Source organism: Marmota marmota, unplaced genomic scaffold, assembly GCF_001458135.2.
Source record: "Marmota marmota marmota unplaced genomic scaffold, marMar, whole genome shotgun sequence".
NCBI classification, from domain to species: Eukaryota; Metazoa; Chordata; class Mammalia; order Rodentia; family Sciuridae; genus Marmota; species Marmota marmota.
In genome coordinates this window covers 62,259,158-62,274,229 of record NW_026000037.1, presented here as the reverse complement: position 1 = coordinate 62,274,229, position 15,072 = coordinate 62,259,158, and positions in this window count along the sequence as shown.

The following is a 15,072-nucleotide window of genomic DNA, read 5'->3' as shown; positions in this document are numbered from 1 at the left end:
TCTTCCCAGGGAGCCTCCTTCCTAGAGGAGAGGGGCAAACCTTCCCTTAACAGTCTTACTATGGAAGGCCAGCCACTCCCAGGAGAGACCCTATGATCTCAGGCTCAAGGAAAAGCAACAGAACACAGGTAAAATTCCTTTCTGGCTAGCATCTCAGCAAGTTCCTAGGGCCATGACCACTCTCTTCTCCTGTTGCTCCTTCTGTTCCACTGTTAGAGTCTGTAAACAAGTAAAAAATAACACCTGGCATTTTGCCAGGGGAATGTTAGAGTTCTTAAACAAGTCTGGATGGTGCCTGGCAAAATGCCAGAGGGAGTGGTTTGAGAAGTAACAAAAGCAAGCCATTAAGTGTGGAGATTCCTGATTGGTTGACTGATGTATCTAGTTTATGCTAATTAGATAAGCTGTGTGGAATGTATAAATACTGCTCCTGTCCTGGAATAAACGGCTTCCACTCCTGCTGTATCAACGTACACAAGTTATTCGTCACCCCCTGATTATTCTGCTGCAGCCGGACTGCGGCATTCCACCTCAACCTGCCCTGACTACCAAGGGTTCATAGAGACTGTCTGCATCTCTCTGCAGCCAGAGCCCAAGCCAGGCAAAAGAACCTCTTTCTGATTGTAGCAGTTAATGCCACAAAGAGGGAGAGCCTGGAGGAGATGAAGGTGCCTGGGAATATTGTCAGACCTACTTTCCTTACCCTGGAATGGGGGAGCAACTCAGGTTTTAACCCAGGCTTTGAACTTTAACCTCCCTTCAGTACACAATAGGAAACAAATCAAGGGCCTGGCTGGTGAGATCATTTTATTTTGCTTTGGATGTTGAGCCCTTAACTCCTACATTAAACCATTTCTTTCATATCAGCACAGGTGAACCACATGGTCTCTTTGTGGAATTTTTTCCCTCCTTTGTAAAATTTAGGGGTTGAATCCAGGTTTCTGCCAGCTTCAAACTTAGGGGAAAAATTTTTTAATGTCTATGCAGGAATTTGCAGAAGAGTATCCCTTATACAAATGCATAATGAATTCATGGAGCAAGGAACATAAAACATAAATTTTCAAAAGGAGAATGTAGCATAGCATTTTCTCCAGCTGAACCTCCGTTTCCAGATTCTGCGCTTCTACTTATGATAATTTACTGTTAAATGAGGTCACATCCAAAAAATTTGAATGGTCCTTAGGGAGCAGGCAATGGGATCTCTGAGACTCAGGGCAGAAACCAACCAGGGAGAGTGGTGGAAGAGAAGATCTGCTGCTCAGGAGGAAGTCATTGTCTTCCCCACAGGAGAGTCTTCATCACCTGGACTTCAGAATCCTCAGCTTTTCAACACCAAACCCTGGTGAGATAGAGCCAGTTTGTCAGAGCATTCAATTCTTTGTTTCATACTTTGCTCTCTTCTCATTGTTAAATTTTAGGGGGTCAAAGACAACAGAAAGACACCAATCCAACTCTGAATTAAGAATATCCCCCCAGCATGCATGTCAAATGTTAATGGTTGTGAGAAAGTCAATGATTAAGGTTGTTTCGCCTAACATTTTTCTAAGCTGAGAAGGTTCCAACAGGAAAATTTAAAGTCTGTGGCTAATGAGCAGCACCAATTTTTTTTTAACTTCATGTTTATAGGGTAACTCTTTAGCCTCCCTGTTGGAAATATGACAATGTGAGTCTGATAAAATATGACTCAGTTTCAAACTATCAAATAGCATTATAAAGTATTTGGACTCGATTTAGTTCTCCTAAAAGGTGGCAGATTGATAGAGCATGGATAAAGCCAGGAAGCTCCCAGGAATGATTGCATCGTGAGAATCAGAGCCCTGCTTTCTCCAGAGGGACGTGACATTCCCACACAGTCCTAACTGGCTGAGGTCTCAAAGCACAGACCTCAGTTTTCTTCCCTGCTGAGGCCTCTGGCAAGAGTGGGAATTTCTGTAGGAATTCTGTAATGAAATGATATGATTCTGAAACTCTGGGTCATCAGGTCACTGAATTCTGATCATTCAGAAGCAAATGGGACTATTGTCTATGCAACGTTTTCTCAGAGTCCTCTGGTCCTCTAGATCTGCCACCCACTCCTGTGGCTGCCTCCTCCTGGCTCCTTCTTCTCATTCCAATCACAGCATCACCTTGGTCACCTGGGCCTCCTGATATTACACATTGGCACTTTCCCTTTCTGCCATCCCCTTTCGTCCCTGTTCTTCTAGATGTACACGCATCTCATTTGTCTGACTGTACTGCATGGTAGGAATACTGCAGAGTAGTAGTACTTTGTAGACCATCACTGTACAGACGTGTTGAAGTTGGGCAAAGTATTTCGACAATAAATGTTGGTTGACTGCAAGTCATTTAGGCATCACTTCTTCAAAATAACAAAAGTTGTTTTAACTCCAGACTTTTAAGGACAACAAAAAGTATATAAGATTAGCTGAGACAAATAAACCCTCACTATGGAATAAATAATGCACAGTTTGCTAAAAAAAGACAATTAACACATACATACATATGCTCATCAATGTAAATATAATGCCCAAACATACTCTAGATTCTCCCAAATGTTTGGCCAAATCTCCAAATCTGTTTGGAGCCCTTAACAATGACTGATCAAAGAAAATGAGTTTTGTTTACCTGTCATTGGGGGAATATTTCCTTCCATGTTTCATTGCTGATTCACTGATTACAAAAAGTTCTGTGTGAATCTACATGTTCTGAGCTTGTGCTTTACAAAGAATTCCATTCTCTTCTTCCCTTCCGGTCCCTTCTACTTTCCCCCTCCCTCCCTTCCTCTCTCCTGCAGTAATGGGAGAAATTTTACCACCTACCTTGGCTTTTACTAGATAGAGACATTTATGGGCTAAACTCTGGCCCACCCCTCAGAAGCTAATCCCCCTATGGTTATTTCCTGGGTTGACTATAAATGGCCCTTGCCTTCCCATGGTAGTTGCTATGGTTTTTGACTGTCCAGCAGCTGTGCCCCTGGGGGGACTGTTGGTTAATCACATCAAGGCTTGTTAGAAAAAGCCCAGGAGCATCTGCACTGAGCAGACCTAAAGTCAGAAGCCAAATTATCAGCTGGCCACCTGATTACCACTTGAACATGGTCCCTATTACTTTTCTTTCCACAGGAAGCAAAAGTATTTGCCCCACCCTCCGACTGGCCATAGAGTCTTCCACACTTGTAAAAATAAAAGCCCACATCTATCAATTAAGCTTTCTTAACAAGGCACTCTGCTAGGCACTAAGTAATCAGATCCAGGATCAGGGGATGCTGCTAACAACAGTCAGAATTTCTGAACATAGCAAATGGAACTACAGGAAAGGGAAAGAGCTCTGGAGCCCAAGCCGCAATGAATCCTGGAAAGCGTGCCTCACACCAGAGGTCCAGATGACCCAATGGCTTCAGCAAAGCAGTCTATTTTTACAGAGTTCATTTAAACCATTATTCCGTGTACATTCCCTTTTAAAAAAAAAAATGATACATCACTGCTGACAGTTGGCATGTACTGTTTTCCTAGCTAAGCCTTTATAAATATTACGAGCACATATCACAGCAGTATTGTTATAACGAGTTACGATGATGTGTTCTTTGAGAGAGTGCCAGTGACTGGTTTATATCCTTGGTGATGTTGCAGCATCATAATAAAAATGTGGGATAAATCTTGTCCAAGGTTCAGCTGTTCCTTTAAGCCAAGAATGCTGCATGTGGGTTGCTGGGTTCCCCACATCGCCTCCATTCCAACCTTTGAAACCCCTACTTCCACAATACTTTGAAATGGGGTCCCAGGTTTTGAGGGGATAGAGTGTTAATATGGCCAGTGTTCTAACCTCTCCTCTAATAAAGGGTGGTCTTTATTATAATCTGGAAATAATTTTCATTGAAATATCACCAAACATAATCAAATATGTATGAGTCAAGTAACACTGCACAGAGGCCCTGGCAGCTCCCGCCGAGTCAGCACGGCCACTGCAGATCATGGATTTCAGGAGGGGGAGGGCGGGAGGGAGAATGGGGGGGTCTCGATTTGTTTTTATGTGTACACTGTCATTGCTGGGAGTATATGGGAGAAAGCAGTCATCCGCTCCAAAGACAGACAGCTCTGCAGAGGAAGGCCACTGGGTTTTCTCTATATCAGAGCCAAATGTGAGGCCTGGGGCTATGAAATAACCACAAGCTGGACACAGAGTTGGGAAGGTTCATCTCTTCCCACTGAGAACCAGCCTTTTTGGTTTGGACATGAGGCATGTCCTGGTTCCCTTCTTTCTATCATAAAGGGACAAGAATAAGGGCTGGGAAATAGGACCTTTTACAAAGGGTCCTTTGAGATTACAAATTATTTATTATTATTTATTATTACTACACCCTCCCATCTGGGGATAAGTAACAACAGCCCTGCTATGATGATTACTTTCACCAGTCACCTCCTATAGAATGGCATCTTTAGCTCTTGACCCCCTTAATTGTGCTACAAAAATCAACTACCAGGTACCTGCTCTCTTCAAGGAAGAGTGCATCAGGATGACTAGTTGGAAGTCATAGAAAACTAAACAGCTGAATCCCAGGTCTCTACATCTTCATTTAACACTGCTAATCACATACCTGAGCCAAGAGTTGCCTGATTCAGATAATCAAGCACAACAGAAATTGGACACGGAAGCAGAATTGATCTATAGTCAATGGTCCCAAGTTTGAAGTGGTAATTCTTTTGCCAAGCATTAATCTATTCTATATCATCAATGAAACCACATTTGAATCGGTTAAAACAAACCCAAGAGAAACCCGTGTCAGGGAGATGCATCGAGGCTATGGAGAAAATTCCCTGCTAAGAGGCGTCCTTCATTAAGGCTCCAAATCCTTCCCACTCCTGATCAGGTTGAGGTTACTTTTTTCCTGTGAATTATTCCTATTCAAACACTGAGCCTTGTGGTTAGGGGTTGGGGAAAACTTCGCGCACTAGGAAATGGACCCCGCCTATTTTGAAGTGCTTCTCCTTTCAGTTGTTCCCTGGAATTTCCTCTGTTTCCCACAGCCCCCAGCTTAAGTGTTTGTGTATTTGAAATAGTTGGTGTTTGGATCATTAGTGGATCTCATGCTTTTGCTGGAGTTTGCTTATTCTTGAGGAATATATTCTTTAAAAGAAAAACTAGTTCCTGTAACTTTTTCACACTGTGTGTCCCAAGTCCCAAGTGACCCATGAGGACGTGAGTTCTGAGAAAATTTTTCTACCCACTTCTTCCTTTGGTATGAGAATAAACTGGTATGAGAAAAATGACTTCCATCAGCAAAGCCTTCCTGTTGCAACAATAATCTGTAATCTCAAAGGACAGATGTGTGACTCAGGGGACAAGGACTCCTCTCTCTCTCTCCCTAAAACACGCAGGTCACTCTCCCCTGTGTTCTCCTAGGCTTCCTCTTGGACCATTCCCTCCTAAGCCTCAGTGCCCCAGAACAACCCTCTCTCTATTCTGGCCCTTCTGGGAGGGCATTTGGCCTCATGACCTTCAACTTGCCCACTTGTCCTCTCACCTGCTCTCTGGTCCTATGATACTAATAGGCCACAGGTACCTTCTCTTAACTAGCCAGCGATTGTGAAAAAAAATCTTGTTAAAAATTAACTGTATCTGCTGGATGTGGTAGTACATGCCTGTAATCCCAGCGGTTAAGGAGGCTGAGGCAGGAGGATCACAAATTCAAAGCCAGTCTCAGCAATTTAGTGAGCCCCTAAGCAACTTAACAAAACCCTGTCTCTAAATAAAATATAAAAAGGGCTAGGGATGTGGCTCAATGGTTAAGAGCCCCTGGGTTCAATTCCCAGTGTATGTGTGCATGTGTGTATGCGTGTGTGCATGCGTGTGTGTGTGTGTGTGTGGAGTGTATAAAACTTAATCATATTCTACATCCACCAAAGACCTATCTCAGCAGTGGATGGACCTATAGGAGATGCTAAATAAATCTGTGTAAGTTGATTGGAAGCAGAAAGATTAAGTCAGAAGAAAATCTGCATGTGTGTGTTTAATACACTCTAAACACATAAATAAAAGAAGATTTAGAAAACTGGAGATTGGAAGAGAACTGTGAACAATTTTTTAGACCATAATTCCTGAAGTATACATAGTTTAGAAGAAAAATTCAATGATCAACTTATGATCCGTGCTTGAAGTGGACTTCTAAACCCAAGAAAGGAGTTGGCTAAAGGGGAAGAGGTTCATGAGGCTTCTGGAACCTCAACTAAGTTTCAGAAAATTACCTCTTGAGGAATTAGGGATAAATAAAATCAGAAACATGTGGAATATATTTCCCTGCGAATACATATGAGGCTAGAAATTAAGGGAAAAGTGTTCAGCTAAAGCTATTTAGGGTTTGGCTTCACCCACGAGATTTGAAAATTAGTTCAAGATGTTAGTTGAACCCAAAGTGCAGCTATGTTCACCTTTTCCTACTGAAAGGAGAGCGTGCAGAGCAGCTGAGGGAAGGCATGGTCAATGTCAAGTTAATAGAGAGAGAAAAAGGTATGTTGGAGCTGAAAGTATCAGGGAATATTCAAATATATATGAAGAAAATATTTTTTTAAAAGCTAGCGGGGCCTTAGCTGGAAAAAAGGGGGAAAGGAACCTGAGATCTTGGTTCTGGTCTCTGAGCCATGTACCTCCCCAGAGCATATGGTTCCCTGTCCAAATGCCACTTTCTGTAAGACTCTTTGGTCACAAGACATCCCCTCAAAAATTAAAGTTACTACACCTTGAATAATAGAGAGATCCTGTGGGCACCAGGATTAGGTTTGAAATGTGATTGGTGGGTCTTTATGCCTGAGAGGTTAAACTCCTAGGTTGTCCCTGCTGGGACTCAGTGGATGGTGAGCTGTCCCTCCATGGTTAACAGATGGCAGACACAAATATTGCACCAATTAACAGTTCAAAAGAACAGTGCAAAAGAAACAGTTTTATTCAGAACCCATAGGCTGTACCCCTACCACACTTAACTGTTGTATTTACTTGGTCTAGATTGATGGGAACCATGAGTGACCCTAAATTCTCTTTTGAGGAAATTAGAAATAATCCATTTCTTTTTCATTGGATCTCAAGAGGCAAGAGACAGCAAAAACCTTGACCCATAGCCTGTCAATATTTATGGAGTCTGCAACTTTTTAAAGGGGAAAAACTCTGTTTCTTGCTCCACCTATAGAGAACTAGGAAAAATGTTTTAAATTAGACCAAAAATAATCAGTAAGATTTAGAAATGGAAGGATAGGACCATGTGACCATACCCCTTAGGATGCCTTTGGATTTGGGGCCATAAACTTGGCTAAGTCTCTGGTTATCTTTTTGTTTCAATTTACACTTATTAGATACTGGATAACATATCTGTTCTGCAGACTTCATAAAGAGATAGCAATAGATTAAATAAGATATAACTCATATAAGCACTTTAAAAGGCATAAGATGCCCTGAAGTGTTAATCTGTACACCTCTCTTTTAAACCCTGGGCAGTTTGACATTCCCTCTTTACTGGTGGTATCTTACAGGTCCAAAGTGGACCTCTTGATCGTCTCCTACCAATTTCCACCTATTCCAATTTTCCCCATTTGTACAAATGGCTCCATCATCCAACTAGATGTTTAACCCAGATACCTTGGGACCTTTCTCTCCCTTGCTCATACTGTCAATTAATCACCATGTCCCAAAGATTGAATCCTCCTTTTTCTGGAAACTCAGGCACCTCTCTAGCTAAGATTCTATCATGTTTCACCCAAACCCCTTGCAAGAGCCAGTTTCCCTGCTTCCTCTCTTGCCCCAGCACCCATCTTCCTCCCCACCCCCACCTCCACCTCTCCCCACCCTCCACCAAGTCCTTTCTTTTCACTGCAACCAGAACAGTCTTCCACTTGATCATGTCACTCCCCTCTTCAACATGCCTCAAGAAGTTTTCTGAAAGCTTCTAAGGGGCTTGAAGAAATATTCAAGAACATAGGGATTCAGAGAAGCTTCCACTATGTTGGGACTTTGGATGTGTAAATTACCAATTTAAGATCTGACCTTTAACTGCAAGACACACATACAGAGCTAATACTTCCATCCCAAAGCCCTTCCTTCTCCATAATAGCTCTGACAAAGGACTGATACTTGGGTCCTCCATAGTCTTCACTGGACACCCTAACAAGCAGGAGCCTTGTTAGAGAATGTGTGCATATGCGTGTGACTGTTAATTGGTGCAATATTTGTGTCTGCCATCTGTTAACCAGCTGAATTTCAAGAAGGGCAAAAGGGAAGGAGTTAAGTATAATGCCATGAATAACAACATGAGTTTTTTTTCTATTTGTATTTCTTATTGATACCCAATGTTTTTAATGGTCCAAAATGTCTCTCCAAATTTTGAGTATTAATGACTTAAAAATGTTATATCTGGAAAAGCCTCTAACTAGTTTACTAAGCACCTGAATAGTTTCTGAATAACAAATGTCTTTGAAATTTGGAATACAAGCAACTCTGTAGCATCTGTATGCAAATTCTCGACTCAATAGATTATCTAAGACAAATTTTTAATTCAAAACTGACTTCCTCTACCACCCACTATTAGTGATCTGTGCTCAGGAAAGACAAACTAATCTCAAACATTTTTCTAAATAAGATATATTTAGGAAAGATAAATCTACTACCAGATAAGTTCTGTAGGTTTTACAAAGCTAAATATAAATGCGTTCTGAATTATCTGCTATTTTAGATTATCAGCTCATAATTTTAATGCTTTGGGCCAAAAACCATTTCAAAACCTTCAGAGTAAAAATAAAATATAATGTAATTTTGAGAAATACACCATATATTATAAAACAGGATGGAGCTATAATATTTCTAAGCACTCAAAGGTTTTTTTTTTTCAGTTACTGTATTTTCATTGTAATCCAGAGACCCCAATAATCAAGACTTAACTATCTTTAACTTTTCACTTTCTCTCATGATATCCAAAAATTTTATAGACATGACCTGGTGTCAGGCATGATCATCAAGCTCTCAGATACAGAGAGCTTGGTGAGTTGGGCAAACTGCATAAGCACAGAAAAGGGAGAACGATGGCAGGATTGTAGCATTAGAATGTTGTCCCTTCCTCTCTACCTGCCATATCCCTAACAATCGGTGCTGTCACCTAATTTCTTAGATGTTCAACAGCAAAGCAAGAATACAAAGGCAGGTGGTTTCCTGAAAAGGCTTTCCAAATTCTAAAATGGCACGATCCATCATTGTACGATTTCATCTACAGGATGATGTGTATTAAGGAAGAGCTTCTTGAAGGGATTCCATTGGAAGCAGAAACTAAAACTCAGGGTAAATAATTGGAGCCAGAGGATAAAGGTTTGAATGGAGATTCACTTTCAAAAACAAAACGAAAAATCCTTAAAGAGGCTTATTTTATCATAGTTTTAAATGAGAGTTATAATTACAACTATAAATTCCTTTTTGGAACCAAAGAAGAAATAAGTAGATTTCTTCACATAATTTGTCTACCAAATTTTTAGGATACTATAATATCACATTATGATATCCCTTACTATCATAAAAATAATGAAATCTTTTAGAACTTCATCATCTTCTCAAGGGTCCCCTTAATCATTTGATTTTTCACACATTTCTGATGAATTTCATTTCATCATCATTTTTCTCCTTTACTTAATGTCCATTTTTCTAATTCTTCCATTCCTATCTGTCAACGGCTTTGCATGTGATTCAAACAGTTGTCAACATCTCTTTTATCAACTTTACAAAATCCTCCATCTTTTACCAGATTCCCAACTCCACTTTGCAGTAGATTTATATTATTTGGGCAAACCTAGTGTTAAGCGAGAAATTTTTGATTGTATGAAGAGGAAATTTTATAAATCATAAATAACATTATTAGTGAATATTTTCCCATCATAACCCTGTGTTCCTCTGAGTAATTTGTAATGCAAGGGACTCAGATAAGGGAATCTTGTATTGGTGAGCTCTGGCATGCATTTCTCTTTTGGTTTCTATGAATCCATCTTTACAAAATCAAAGGTGTTTCCTGATTACTGACCCCTAGGAAAATTCCTATGGGAAAATACTACATTTTAGAAACACAGAACTGACAATAATGGAATTCTTCTCATTTGAATAATTAGTAAATAAAAGACTTGACAAAATAATGCTACATCAACTCCAAAACAGCTGTTTACTATGACAGTTCTGTTATGGTTTGGACATGGTTGTGCCCCCCATGAGTCTTTGTGATTGAAGGCTTGGCTGGTGGAGTAGTTCCATTGGGAGATGGTGGAACTTTTGGGAGGCATGACCTTGTGGGAGTCCTTATATTGTTGGGGACATGGTATATTTCTCCTGTAACCCCTTGGTAATTCTTCTGAAACCCCCTTATGCTCTCCTGAGAGTATTATCATAAAAGAAACCAGTTGGCCCTACCTGTCCTTCTTTCTCTGTGCCCCTGATCTAGATATTACACTTGTTTCTACTCACACTCCCAACATCATGTATTACCTACCATCTACTACACTCACCAGAGGCCAAATAAATGGGGCAACCCAGTCCTAGACTTTGAACCTCCAAGACTGTGAGCTAAATAAACCTTTTCTCTTTTTAAGTTGACTGCCTCGGATATTTTGTTACAGTAATGCAAAGCAGACTAACACAAACTCACAGCAAAATTGTGATAACTTCCTTCACAGAATATTTCATAATGAGAAATATTCCTGTTTCCTAATATTCTTGGTGGCAAAATCCATGATATCTTTATGTGAAATGGCATTTATCATGTAGTAAGACAGAAGATCACCCCATAAGGATTCTCAGTTTGGGATCATTTCTTTCTGAATAAAATGTGGTCCTACTGGGGCTTGTGTCCATCATGTGGAAGAAAGAAATGGATTGGCCTATTGAAGCTGGAAGGTAACTTTCAGAATAGGCAATGAAAACAAATCCTGTTACAGAAGGTGTTCGACCAGCCATGCCTGTGACTGTGCTTCTCATGCACTTCCCCTTTTCTCAATTTTGTTTGCAGATATGCTATTTTGCTCCAGAACAGAGCCATAATGTCCAGCTGACTTAATGGTACTAAGCTTGGGTTTTTGAGCCAGGTCCCTCACTACCCCTTCATGCTACCACTTCCAGGAACAGTATAAGACAGTGGGTTGCACCAACTTGGGAGGCAAAGCCAGAAAATTAGAATGAGCCACTGCAAACAATGGAACAGGAAAGAAGGGAAAGCAGAGAGAAGCGTGTTTCATGTGACCGGTCAGTGCTGTGGGTGACTGAAGTTTGTGCTCCCAGAACCTTCTGAGAAACTGTAGCATGTGCCCTAGAATTACCTGCCTGGGGAACAGCTGAGAAACATTTTGCCCCAGCTCCATTCCCACTGGTCAGGGGCTACCTAGAAGGACTTGCCCTCATTTACTTCCCTGTTGCCAATGCCAGTGTTTTTCTATGGGCATCTCTCTCACCCTTGATGTCAGAGGGGTCTTGAGGCAGGAAGCAGGAGGCCCTGTAGCTGAGGAGAGGCACTGTCAAACCTCACCAGCATGAGGCTAATTACAGTAGCGGCAGCTGGAGTGAATGAAAGGTCGGAGGAGGGTGGGAGGCAACACAGATACAGTGTTGAACACAGAGATAAAATCACTTAGGGGAAGACTAACAAGTGAATTGCAAAGGGCACCCACCCCCATGTTGATTCTAAATTCTGCTGGTGAGTAACTGTTTTTGTTGAACTTGAGTATGGTGGCCCATAGGGCACAGGCAAGGGAACCCCCAACACTCACACACACACACACACACACTCACACACACACACACACACTCACACACACACACACTCACACACACACACACACTCAGTCCTTTGTACTATTTTTATACTCTTTCTCAAATTCCATTGTTGGTGTGTTTGCTACCTCTGTCTGTTTAGGAGGATGGACTATTTGGGGAGAGCTTATTGTGTTAGTCCATTTGGGATGCTATGACAAAATACTCTGTACTGGGGGTTTATAAAAACAGAAATTTATTTCTCACAGTCCAAGAGGCTGGAAAGTCAAGATCACCGTGCCCGTGTGGTTAGGGTCTGGTGAGAGCTGGCTTCCTTCATAGATGGGTGTCGTCTCACTGCAGATAGACCAGGCAAGGATGGCAGGCCAGGCAAACAAGCTGCCTTGGACCTTTTCCATAAGGGCATTGATCCCATCCATGACGGCTCTTCCCTCATGATCTTCTCACCTTCCGAAGTCCCACTTCTTAATACCTCCACCTGAGGACTTAGTATTTCAACTATGTATTTGTTGGGGGGCACAAATACTCGACCATAGCCCTTGTTTCAAAAGTACACTCAACTGGCCTTCCACATAAGTCTACTAGTATCTCTAGTAGCTCAGAGTAGACCCCGGATTGGTAACTTTTCCTCCATACCTGCTAACTCTTCACTCCTTTCGCCTATTCTGGTGTCTTTCTCTTTTATTTGTCAGCTAGCTTTGTTTAAACCCCATCATACTCTAAAAACTTCCTGAGGTGGCAATGCCTATGTTCTAGAGTTAAATCTCACTTCTGCCTTCGTTCATGTCTGTCACCTCGCAGAGCAGGCTTCCCTTGGCTTCTCTATCGCCTAGGGAAGCAGGAGTTCGAGGCCAAGCACAGATGGCAAATATATTCCCCTGTGACACAATATGCATTGGGCACATCTTATGTGCCAAGCACTGATTCAAACAAGAACAAAATACGATTCCTTCTTCAAGGAGTTCACAGTCCAGTGTAGGGAAGCAAACAGACTAGTAAAGAAATGGTTGTCACAAAAAAGGGATGAGATAAGAGCAGGATGCTAGAAAATTACCCACCCAGATTTGGAAGAGAAAGGGAATAAGGGACTGGGCTGTGCCTTGGAGAAGGAGCCGGGGGTGCCAGGAACAGCGGAGCCTGTGCAAAGCCCCCCGGGGCACCAAAGGGATACTGAGAAGGCAGATCATGCTGGAACACATGTAACCTGCTGAACAGTTGAAATTTTCTCTTGAGAGGCAGAAAACTGTGCAAAAGAGAACCAGAATCTGTCCACTTCTTACCTCCCAGTCTAAGCCAGCTGAGCTGCTGTCCGAGTAAAAATCAAAGTCTCTCAATGGCCAGCAGCCCCCCCCCCACCGGCTCACACATATGGCCACGCTGTTGCCACCTCCCCACTGCCACTCAGCTGCAGCCCTCTGTGCCCCTGCAGCACACCAGCAGGCTTCCTCTCCTGAAATGCTCTTCTGTGGGTCCATGTGGCTTGTCACCCTCACCCCGTGCTAATCTCTGCCCACCTACTCTTTCCCAATGAGTCCTTCCCTAGCCAGGCTACATTTAAAGTAGCCAAGTCCCCTCCCTCTGCTCCTGGTTCGCTCTATCTCCCTTACTCTGATTTCTTTTCCTTCCTACGATTTATCATTCTCTGACATATTTTTGTTCTGATTGTATATACATTCATATTTTTCAACTTAATATTGCTAAATGAGAAACATAATTTATCATCCGTCTGCCCCTACTAGAAGGTGAGTTCCATGAGGGCAGGAATTTTGTTATCCACTGCATCCCCATTTTGAGCAGGTCAAAGTAGAATCTCAATAATGGACTTAATAGATGATTATGATATTCACCTTGCCATTGCTATGGCAAAATCACTGAGAAAATCCACTTATAATGAGGGAAGGTTTCTTTTGGTTCATGGTTTCAGAGGTTTCAGTCCCTAGTCACTTGGCCCTGTTGCTTTGGGCCTGTAGTGAGGCAGTACATCATGGAAGGCAGCATGTGGTGGAGAGGAAACTGCTTATTTCATAGTGTCAGGGAAGCCAAGAAAGAGAGAGAGAAAAGGGCCAGAGTCCCAGTGTCCCCTTCAGAGGTCCTCCCCCAGTGATCTCACTTCTACCCACTGGGCCCTACCTCCTGAAGGTCACATCACCTCCCAGGAGCACCATGGGCTGGAGACCAAGGCTTCAACACACAAGCTTTTGAGGGACATTTAAGATCCCAACCATAAGAACGATGTGGTCTGAACCATTTTAAACAGGAGAGAAACGGGATCAGACACATGTTCAGATGGCAGCATCGGTCAGGACAGACTAAAAACCAAAAAGACCAAGAAGGCCAAATAGGATACCATCAAGTTAATCCAGGAAAGAGGGTAGTTGATGATGGGAGAGCGGGGATGGCGAGAGACTGAGGGGAGAGGTATCTTGGAGCTAAATTCTATGAGGCTTGCAACTGATGGAACATGGAAGTGAGGGAGTGGGTGGGGTCAGCAGGACCCCTGGTTTCTGAGAGGGAAACAGAGGAGCATTCTCCACTGAGGGTCAGGACACGGGTGGAAGAGGACAGAGGGAGGACAGGGGAAGGGGAAGGGTTGAGGAAATCTACCACTCACGTGGACGCCTCTGCCATCTACCAAAAATGAGGAGAGAGGGAACAAAATAAGGACAAAAACATCTAGATGGTCTATTAAGACAAAGCTTCCCAGTGTGGTTGAAATGACAGGCATTGAGGACAACCTTGAGTAAGGCGGGAAGTCACACTGGAGCAGTTAGAGGCTTGGGAGCCACTGCCCTGGTGTGAACCCTGGGAGGGGTGAGTCTAGGCTGGCACTCGCCAGTCTCCTCACAAAAGCCAGTAACCTCTCTGTCCCAGTTTTCTCATTAGAAAAAGGGACATGCGGCTTCCTTCATGTCCAGATATGAGGCAGCTTAAATAAGATGATGCCTGAAAGTAGCACAAAGACAGAACCTGGAATGTAGGGAGCGCAGAGTTCTCCCAATTTGGAGATCTCTCCATGAGACCAGAATACAAAATGAAAGTGAATGCAGGCTTAGAAGAAAAGGAATCATCACAAGTTACATATTTTTTTTATTATTTTTAATTTTTTATTGTGGGTTGTTCAAAACATTACAAATTTCTTGACATATCATATTCCACACTTTGATTCAAGTGGGTTATGAACTCCCACCTTCACCCCATACACAGATTGCAGAATCACATCAGTTACACATCCATTGATTTACATATTGCCATACTAGTGTCTGTTGTGCTCCGCTGCCTTTCCCATCCTCCACCCTC